This window comes from Coenobita brevimanus, chromosome 2 (genome assembly GCF_032717465.1).
Source record: "Coenobita brevimanus isolate Jiangsu-jjx chromosome 2, ASM3271746v2, whole genome shotgun sequence".
NCBI lineage: Eukaryota > Metazoa > Arthropoda > Malacostraca > Decapoda > Coenobitidae > Coenobita > Coenobita brevimanus.
Window position 1 is genome coordinate 30,811,342 of NC_136955.1, and position 11,744 is coordinate 30,823,085.

Below are 11,744 nucleotides of genomic sequence, written 5' to 3' on the forward strand. Positions count from 1 at the left end.
TAATTCCTGATTTGGGGGATACTAAAGCACACAAAATGAACCTGTTTATATTCAGTGATATGACTGGTTCTAACCAGAGCAGGCTAAAACTTTTTTTTTTTTTTTTAAATCAGGGAGACATAATGTGAGTTTTATCTATGTCAGTCAAAAATATTACAAGCTCCATCGTCAAACGAGACGATCTGATGTTAAAATTATATACTTCCCACCAAAGAGAAATCTACGAAACTCCTACCATGAGAGTCTGGCAAATGATATGAAACTGTAGGAATAACAGGAGTACTGCAGGACTGCCTGGAATACACCTTGTCGGTTTACAGTGATTAATAAAATCTTGCATCATTTTGAAGGAAATTATCAGGTAAACTTCATCTAGATTTACGTTCCTCATAGATCTGCGTTTTCACCTTAATAAGTATACGTATACAGTACACGCTGGAAAGTGGAAAACAAAATCCTGGGAAATAAAGACCCTCAATGACGCTAACTCCAGGAAATGAAGAATATCTACGAAATTTAAATGGTAGGAAACTGGGGAAAGGAGTTGCCAAATCCACACTGAAGTGGCTCCCAGAAATGCACACGAGTGTGGCCCCTGATGTCCCTTAAGAAAATGACCCCAGTGGCTCCTTCATTAGTACAGGAAAACATGAATTCTGCAGTCCTGGTACAAATCTACAACGATTAATGGAGGGGTATCAGGCAGTGAACAGTTGAAATAAAGTTAGAAATCAGAACGATATTTCTTATTCTCAACACTCGAGAACTAAAGAGAGAAATAATGTCAATGATATTCTGGCAAGACAGGCTAGTTAAATCACTCTCGATCCCAGCCTGACTTACCATAAAAACGACGCTTCACTTGTCATAGGTGTTACTGGCAGGATATAAGTTTTTGGATTTGGAATATAAAGAAAAAAAAAATGCACATAGACGGTCAGTTAAAGAAGATAATATTATATTATAACCCTTGCACAAAATACTTTGGAATTAATTATCTAACTCGAAAAAGAATGCTTCCCTCAGACACTGTGAAGGAATGTTTGAGTCAAATGTTTACACGCTACATAAGCCCATTAGACATATATTTAAAATGAGAAGGGTCTTAGTGTCAGACACTTATAGTCAGAGGCAAGCGAACTTGATAGATATGCTAAAATATATATCCCATAATTACAGTACGAATAATACTCGTATTCTAATCGTTACTGATATCTTTAGTAAATATGCCTGGGTTATACCCATGAAGAAGGAACGAATAATACTCGTATTCTAATCGTTATTGATATCTTCAGGAAATATGCCTGGGTTATATCCAGGCATATTTCCTAAAGAAGAAGGAAACAGAGGTGATGATTACTAATGCTTTTAAGCGATTCTATAGGAAAAATCTCCACAGTTATAAACAGATAAAGGGTTAAAATTTATCAATAACGCAACTCAAGACCTACTGAAACACACACACACACACACACACACACACACACACACACACACAACGCTCACCGATTTGCACCTGAGTATGAAACAAAATCTCAAGTTGTAGAACGTTTCAAAAGATCCTTGAATATAAAATGTGGAAATACTTTACCGACAACAAAATGATGAGGCGCATTGACAGCCTCCCTGTCTATTAAAAACTATAACACAAGCTATCACAAGAGTACTGGGATGACGCAACTCGAAGGCTCAAGTTCTATTAATACAAAGCGTGTCTACGAAACTATTTTTCTCCATCAGAGGCTGCAGTCAAGCCAGAGATTTAGACTGGAGGTAATGTTAGAATCAGCAGAAAACATAAAGCTTCTAAAAATGGCTGTCTTTCCAACTTCATCTAAGTGTTTGTCGTATCAGACGACTTAAAAGACGAACCCACTAACATACCGATTAAGAGATGGACGAAGAAGTTGTTTGGAGTATTTATTAATAGGGAATGAAGTATAACATCCTGAAACATGGCTAGAGGACTGTTGGTTGCGCAATAAACATCAAAGGTTGCTGCGATCAGGATTTGTGGTCGCGCAATCAGAGTTGATGGTAGCAGCAGTCAAGATTGGTGATCTTTTTTCAATTAAAAATAAACGTTATATGTTGATATAAAACAAAAAAAAAATTATCTCGTTAGCCTGAGAGAAAAATTTAGCATGCAGCTTCGAAATATGAAATTAGATGAGAAAGAAATGGACATAGGAAATGCTAAACCTCACAAAACACTTACTGAGCTGATTTTAAAAACAGCACTAGCCATTCAAACGTCACAACCTCAACTTCCTGCTATTCAGCCTCAACTCCCAGCAGTACCTTACTCTTATTATCAGTCAGCTAAATAAAGTCTTAAAGTTGGGAGAGATAACGCAACAGCACTTGAAAATAATGGGAGCACACCCAAAGGGATCATGATCAAGCATAAGGTATAAAACCTAGTGAGGACGGTTTAGAATTTACACCTGGCGGAAGCGACATAGATTTTGAAGAAAACGATGTCATTATTGATAATACAACGCATCAAGTCACCAAGGATTGTGGAAATTCCCGACCTTAAAAGTATCTGGACAGGTATCAGATAAGGACATAATACTTGTAGGAAAATTTTGCCAAAAACAAATTCATTTTCAAAAGAAGATGGTAACGTCAGAGCAAACAGAGGAAGTAAATGGGCAAACATTACAAAATCGATATATATATATATATATATATATATATATATATATATATATATATATATATATATATATATATATATATATATACCTTAATGGTCAAACACGTCCAAGTAACTTACCTGACATCACTAAATAATTTACGACCAGTGAAGGGTATAAAATCTCTGTTAGTCTCCAACTGGATCGAAATGCCCTTCTCGACTGACTTCTTCTAGTATGTCTCGAGATGGAGGCTGGCAACATGAATGTCGTCAATGAATAACAAGCTGTTAACGATGAGCTTCTGCGGTTGGGAACGTTCGATGAAAATAACAACTATTTCTCCTTTATAATAAATGGAGCACAAAATACATTTGTTCACAAGGACAAGCTGAAAAAACGAGGCATACTGTTAATTATCAGCTACCTGTATCCCTCAGGATTGATCCGTGAAAGACTTGAAACATCTGACAGACACAAAGGGATGAAATCAGAAAACAAGTTCTCATTTTCCTAAAACTGAGTAGGACTCAAGTTACTCAGTTATCTAAACATGGCGGCTTCCACTTTTCTATACCCACTTTACTGGCGGTGGTGGTGCCCTCAGTTCTTTCGCTGATGACGCTCGCCTCATTGCTATAGCCGTGACGATAAAAAAAAAAAAAAAAAAAAAGCAGATGACGGAGTTAAAAGAATTGCAGAGACATAATCAAGCGATGGAGGAGAAAGGAAAGGGTCATTCTTAAAACTTCAGTAAAAAAAAAAAAAAAAAGTGGTGCCAGGCATAACAACCTTCGTGCGACAGCAGTTATTTTATTATTAACTGCGTTCAAGTTATAGCCCTCTGAAAAACCTTAACTTCGATTTGACCTTTCAAGGTCACTCAAGGTCAAAGGTCATGGTGCGAAATGAAAGCCCAAATGAGACACTCTATATCTTGATAATAGTATCTCTGTCTTCAACCACTTTCTCGTTATAGCCCCCTGAATATCAGTGACCTTGAGTTTGACCCTTCAAGGCCACTCAAGGTCGAAGGGTCATGGTACCAATTAAAAATCCACATGGAACTTTCTGTATGTTTATAACGCTAAATACCTATCTTCAACCAGTTTCGAGTTGTAGTCTCCTAAATAACCACGACCTTGAGTTTGACCTTTCAGGGTCACTTAAGGTCAAAGGTCATGGTACCAATTAGAAGCCCATATATAGGACTTCATATGTGTTGATAACAATAAATATCTAGCTGCAACCAGTTTCGAGTTACAGCCCTCTGAATATCCATGACCTAGGTTTGACCTTCCAGGGTCAATTAAGGTCAAAGGTCTTTATGTCAAATAAAAGCCCAGATGGAAATTCCTGTATGTTTATACTAGTAAATATCACTGTCTTCAACCAGTTTCAAGTTATAGCCCTCTGAAAATTCATAACCTTGATTTTGACCTATCGTGGTCACTGAATTACCTCCAAATTTGAATAACTATTTTTTTTTTGGGGGGGTAGGGGGACCAGTGCCCACATATCCTGAAAGTTTCATGTAATTTCATTTAGCCGTTTTTCTGTAATGTTGCTAACAAACAGAAAATTAAACAAAGAAACTTGACCAAAAACAATACCTCGCCAGACTCCGTCCGGGCTAAATAAAAAAAAAATGCTAAAGGTCCTTTCCTAAAACTTTAAGAATTTTGGCAAAGGCTTTGTTTTAAAACCATACAATATTTACACATTGTATACAAAACACTAAGTCAATTTTTTACTGCTAGGAAGAAGGAACCAAAGGGCAGGAACCTGCAAACTGTTCCTTCAAAGAAAAAAACAAAATACAAGAGAGAGCCAACCATTTCGAGATGCCTGGACACATCGCATTTGAAATACTGGAGATCATAGCTAGCAGGAAATACGGGCATAGGATGACAGTTCCAGAGATGACCTGTTGCATAAATGAAGGACTGGGAGCAAAAGTTAACTCTTGCATTAGAGAGCTGGGCAGAGAAGGGATGAGAATTTGTTGCTAGACAGGTGCTACTTGCACGTTGTAGAGGTGGAGGGATGCAAGCAGACAGTTCAGAGGAGCAGTGACCATTGAAGTTGTGGCAGAAAAGAGATAAAGATGCAACAGTGCAGCGAAGAGACCGAGGTTGAAGGAAGCCAGTAAGAGGAGGAGAGTTAACGAGACGAAAAGCATTTGACTCCACCGTATTGAGAAGAGCTATATGACAGTTGTACTCTACACAGGGGCGAATAAAACCCGTGAATAAAGTCAACAATTGTGCAGGGGTAAAAAAGGAACGGAGTCAGCTTAGCACACCTAATCTCTTGAATGTAGATTTTACAAGAGATGTAATATGATCTTTCCAAGGTAAGTCCCGAGTGAATGAAACCCCAAGCATGTTCAAGGATGATGCAGGATTAAGCTGCATTATTAAACATTAGTGGATACTCCTGTGGAAGATTGTGTCTCGGTTGATACAGTAGGTGTAAAAAATGAATCTTTGATGCATTAAAAACATCAAGGTTATTTTTACCCCAGTCAGAAATACAAGCCAAGTCACACATTAGGTGTGTCAAAGTCTCATCCATTGTTTGTTGAAGTAACTGCTGAGATGGACGTTGCGGGAACCGAATGGAAAGGTGAAGGGTGGAGTCATCAGCGTACGAGTGGATAGGGTTAGATGTACAGCTAAGAAGGTCGTTGATGAATAAAAGGAAGAGAGTTGGTGAAACGACAGAGCCCTGAGGAACACCAGTGTTGAAAGATCTACAGTTAAAGCAATTGGACGATAGTTGAAGGGTTGGGATTGGTCACCCTTCTTTGGGACTGGCTGAATGAGAGCAAACTTCCAGCATGAAGGAATGATACAAGTTGAAAGACAAAGGCGAAAGAGTTTACCTAGGCAGGGTGTAAGCACAGAAGCATAGTTCTTGAGAACAACAGGAGGGACTCCATCAGGCCCATATGCCTTGTTAGTAATGAGGCCAGTGATGGCAGAAAAAACACCAGCTGAGGAAATTTTAATGTCAGCCATGAGGAAGTTTAAGGGGGGGGGGGGGAAGTGGTGGAGGAAGAGCACCAGAATCGTCTAAGGTGGAACTGGAGGAGAAAGTCTGAGGAACAGATCTGCTTTATCAGTAGAAGAAATAGCTACAGAACCATCAGTGTAGAAAATAGGAGGGAAGGATGATGAGGTAAAGTTGTTAGAAAGGTTTTGCAAGGTGCCAGAAAAAGCGGGAAGAATTCGAGTTTGAGAGTTAAGAGCATTTACTACGGATGAAATTATTCTTAGCAGAGCGAAGAACAGACTTAGACTATGATTATATAACATTTGCGAAAAAGTTTAACAATCATTTTCGGGGGGATACACATTGATATATATATATATATATATATATATATATATATATATATATATATCAATGTGTATCCCCCCGAAAATGATTGTTAAACTTTTTCGCAAATGTTATATAATCATAGTCTAAGTCTGTTCTTCGCTCTGCTAAGAATAATTTCATCCGTAGTAAATGCTCTTAACTCTCAAACTTATATATATATATATATATATATATATATATATATATATATATATATATATATTTATATATATATAGATATAGATATATATATATAGATAGATAGATAGATAGATAAGATAGATATAGATATATATCAGTCTCCATAACAACGGAAATGCGGTATATTGAATCACGATTCAGTAGGGTGTCCTGGAACTCATTGGCCCTGCTGGAATAAATCATCAATGACACCGTGCTATTACTTCGACGCTTTTGGATTTACTCTTTCCCGGGAATTGAAAGACTACTGTATATCAAGTGTAACTTTCCTATTCAACGTACAGCATCCAAGATCTAAACAATGTAATCTGCTGTTATCTGTGCCTAGTCCTACTGTGAAGAAATTAGACTCTCACCATTCTGAGGAGGTTGTTTTCCATCTTAAATATATGAACGTTAGCATCTTCGGTATCGGACCTGCAGTTCGGGTGCATCAGCAGCAACGAGTGTAGCGAGGTTCTCCCGCAGTGGAGTTTACGATTCTCTAAGGTAACTTTAATATTACCCATAAGATGTTGGCTAACGTTGCCCATCTTCCAGAAACCAATGATGCCGGTTACTAAACCTTACGTCGATGGTGAGGTCTCTGCAACAACCGAACGTTACCAGACAAAGACCCATAGTCTGCAGATTGAGCTTATGAGTGCTGTAGAACACCTTCATGAAGCCCTGACGCAAATAAACGAACTTACTGTTAATTAGCTTATCAATGCCATGGTTGATGATACCATTAAAGGAGAAAGTGGGAGTAAAGGAGCTCATAAACAGCAGACAGCAAGAGTTGCATGGGAACTGGCTGTCCAAAACCGAGGGACTCAATCAGTTAATCAACAAGAAATACGAGGTTAAGGATGCTGAACTGACCAGTGAGTGTGATAATTATAGCACATTCCTGAATACAATATATCCGAGCCTGAACCCAGTAAGACTTCTTACATTCTCAGTGAGAACATCCAGACGACTCTGGACACCATCAAACTTACACGCATTCTTGACAGTCATATAAAAAGAATGGTCAAGACTTCTAACATCTGATTCTAAGTCTTTCATAGAAGAGAATCCTATAGCGGATAATTTGACCGAGTAGGCTAATGAGTACATCCACCATTGATTTATAATTTTTTTTTAACCTTGTAATTAATAATGAATTGGCAAGAGTTATTAAATATGTTTGCCAAGCTTGAGTGTCTGGAAACGAGGATCTGGAGTCAAGTGACTCAAGGAAAGCTCTGTGATGTCCAGAGAGTTAAATGGCGCAGAACCATATGCGGTCCTTCCTAACTCTGTTCTCTGGCTGCCGATGGCGAGCGATTTCAAGTCTGTTTACGAAGGTAGGTGACCAATTCTTTGACCCGAGGTTACTTCAAAGTTATTAACAATCGTCGCGATTTTAAACTGGCCATAGACTCAAAGACTCAAGCTTGCATGCCTGTCAGTAACCTCACCTGATCCAAAGTCGTCCATTGACGCTCAGCAGCATAACGTCATAAATCCTCCCCACCTGACCATCTGGGCTTAGGCTCACACCCTTGATAGATTATAATCTACTTTACCATAGCGCTGTCCATGACGACCTTATACAAAAACTTCCTTCAAAAATCGCCAGATGACTAAAACACCCTCAAGTCCACCTTTGCTTGAGCAACACCCCAAATCACCAGACCATCCCAACCGCTCAGAGCAGCACGTAAAATTGTCATCCTGACCGAAGGGATGGGTGGGCCATGTTAGAGTAGCAAAGCAAGGGAGGCGATGAGCATGCCCTCGATCAAAGGGAAGAGGTGGTGTGCTAAGTTGTATATAAAATGAGGAGCTGTACGTTAGAGCATTTCTACCGTAGATGTGCCGTCTCAGTTATAGTCTGAATTAAACTCTTGTTGTTCGATTCGCGGGCACTAGTGGTTATAAAGAAACACTGTATGGCTTATAATAAAATAAAAAAAAGTGAAATTAACATTTTTTCACTAGAAAACATCACTTTGTTCAGTAGTAAGCATCATTTTTGTTACTTGAAAACAACCACCAGAACTCGCGAGATCCCCACCCAGGACAGTCTCTGACACCTCAGCCACCGCGTAAACACCCTCCTTCACCGTCTAAAAACTCACGTCGCTCTGCGTGCGCACATCCGGGTGGCTCAGACCATTGTTTCATATGTTACCTCAAGAACTAAAGAACTATTATCGATCAGTAGGTGTTGTTTTTTACTGTGTATGTAAGGGATAAAGTTTCCGTTAATTTGTCGTCAAAGAATGTTCCTGAATCACAAGAACCTACTCCAAAACCAGTGATGCCAACAATACAACAATACAGGCTGTCCAGTGTGATGCAGCAACAAGTTTAGGGTACCTAGCATTGAAACTTAGACTTTTGCAAATACAGTTTCTAATATTCTCACAAAATGACCTCTGAATTTTTATTATTATTTTTTTAGCTCTGGACCATTTTACTGATATTAGGAGGCACTTCTTCCATTCAAGGAGATAATTAAGGGTATTTTCAAAATATACAGTCCAAGAAGTATATTGTAATCTGAATAAAATAGTCGGGAGACTGCATGAATATACTAACAAAATGCATCATCGGATTCTAGAGGTTATGAGAGAGAGAGAGAGAGAGAGAGAGAGAGAGAGAGAGAGAGAGAGAGAGAGAGAGTATTATTACTGATATTACTCACTTAATATGCTGTGTGTGGAAGGAGGAAGAATGCAGTAGGAATCCAGGTGTATTGGGAAAGCCGCTGCATGCCAACAGACGGCGTGGCACCATCCTTCCCGTCACACAGGCACTTCTCCACATCTACCATTACAACGAAGAAAAAAATGTTCAGTCATAAAGAAAAGCCGCCCAGTATTCACCTCGTCTACTCCTCACTTTCCTCTACTGGCTAGTATTTCTATGATGTAAGAAGCTTAGTATTTTTCTCTTTTCTAACTCGTGTGTGTGTGTGTGTGTGTGTGTGTGTGTGTGTGTGTGTGGTGTGTGTGTGTGGTGTGGGTGTGTGGTGTGGGTGTGTGGTGTGGGTGTGTGTGTGTGTGTGGTGTGGGTGTGTGTGTGTGTGTGTGTGTGTGGTGTGTGGTGTGTGGTGTGTGTGGTGTGTGGTGTGTGTGTGTGTGGTGTGTGTGTGTGTGTGTGGTGTGGTGTGGTGTGGTGTGGTGTGTGTGTGTGTGTGTGTGTGTGTGTGTGTGTGTGTGTGTGTGTGTGTGTGTGTGTGTGTGTGTGTGTGTGTGTGTGTGTGTGTGTGAAGCTTCAGGAAGGAATGTGACAGACACGGCTAACTTGTGATGGAGACCCAGTGCAATACTAGGTGGTCTTCTGTCATTTACTTTATTTGCAAAGTATAAAGTTCTCATAAATTACCTGGAAACTGTATCGAAAGGTTATGAAACCAAATGAGGCCAACCATTATTATTCAGGCGGATATGAAGGGTGTTCACCCCTTGAACCCAATAATGTATTTTTCCAGTATATTCTTGTTGCCATCAGTCAGTTTTATTCAGTTTAGCAGAGCACCCAAGAAGTGAAGGTAAAAAAATCCCTCCGTGTAAAATTGTCTGAAGAGTAATAAAAAATAAAAATGTGTCATCTGATTCAAGTGGTTCATAGCTTCAGTCCAGTGACGTAGGTAATTGATGTATTCTTGCCACCACCGCAAGATTTTCTTCATCTTTAGAGATATCTCGTGTAGTGAAGGCGTAAGTGAAGGGTATAATTATCTTGCCTTCCCACTTCAGTCTCTCAAAAGCTGAATAAAATAGTAGTAACCTGGAGATGGCAAGAAAAAATGAGAAATGCGTCGAAGGATACAAGGGATTAATCTGGCTTCACCAGTGTCTCAGGCATGTAAAAGAACTGCTGACAACAACTGTACATTTACCGTCGCCAGGACCAGTATTTATTAATTCTTAACACCTTCAGTCCGATGGCGTGTGGTACTGATTTATTCTTCCTACCTCTAGACCATCTTATTTAGGTTTAGGAAGGCGTGCTATAGTGAGGGGATAAATGAAGGATAATATGTGAAATATGTGCTTAGCTTGGTGACACTGATTAGAGAAGGCAGCAGTAATATGAAATATATGTTATCGGATTCAGGAGGTTCAACAGTGCAAAAGACTGCCATAATTCAATAACGGAGAGAGAAATTCTTTATATTTTTACTGTATATCAGTCTTACCAGACCCAGTGTAAATCTGGCACTGATAACGCCCATGAGCCAAAACATAACAGTTATTCTGAAACTGAGGTTTTACCTCTTTATAAATATATAGCTTTAATCTTCGAATTCTTGTATACCAAAACCGCCCCAAAGTAGTTCCAACTTAAAGATGAAGTAATCAACTGAAAATAAGAAAACCGCTTAAATATCCATCTTTTTATTTCATTCTTAAAACAACCTACCTCTGAAATGACATAACCACTTACCTTAGTTTTCTCTTAAGGTGGTTTCACTCTCCTGCAGGGAAGACGTTTCTCCGAATCTTTATACCTTTCCAACTCCCGCAGATATGAGTGAGTTGGTAGATTTTATACAGGGGTGGGTCGAACACACGCAGCAGCCTTAATATACCAAAATCTTTGTAACCTGTGAATAGAGAGTCTTTTTAAAAAGCAGTGCAACATATGTAAAGCTCATTGTTATAATGCAAGGAAATAAGTTATTACACCCGCGTTCAAGAACCAGGAGTGGGTATTGTGCTTGATTGGCGCGCTTGTGTGTGTATGTGTGTGTGTGTGTGTGTGTGTGTGTGTGTGTGTGTGTGTGTGTGTGTGTGTGTGTGTGTGTGTGTGTGTAAACAAAATAGCATTCATTCTGTATCGGATATTAGCCAATGTTAGTGGAAGGGTTGGAGTCGGCCATGAACCTAACTTTTTAAAGTAATGTCAATGGTCAAAGTCACAGACCTGGATTAATGTTCAACGTATCACTGGCAAATCAAACAATATTTATCCAGTTTGCACAAAACTTGGGGGAAGGCTTGCAAGAAAGGCAAGAACGAAAGAATTCAGTTTTTAATAAACAGTCCAACAAACGTGATGGAAGGGTTGGGGATCACACCAGGGGTTGACAATGTTTTTAAGAACAGTTGGTCAAAGGTCAAAGTCGCATAGCTCAGTCAACTTAACCACTTTTTATTCGATGTTGATAATATTTTGTAGAAGCATTTAGAGTATTGCAAAGATTAAGGCACTGAGTTTTGAGAACAGTCGGTCAAAAGTCAAGGTTACTGGGAAAAGGACAAAGGCTAAGGTCACAAGACATGGGTCGACCCAAAACAATCTTCATGTGCTTTGGACCAAACATGGTGAAAGGGTTAACAGATAATCACTGACCAATTTGTGGCCGCAGCTGTTGCACTGGGTGCTCCTTCATGTGAGAAAGGCTTTTGGTTTAACACCAATACAAACGGGAAGAAGTTTAATCAGATTTCCCCAAGGCCGCTCAAATGACACACTCCTTCACGTGTCACAGCTTCCGTGCTGGTTTTCACCATTCATATTAAATATATATGAAGGCTATCTCACTCAGGACTG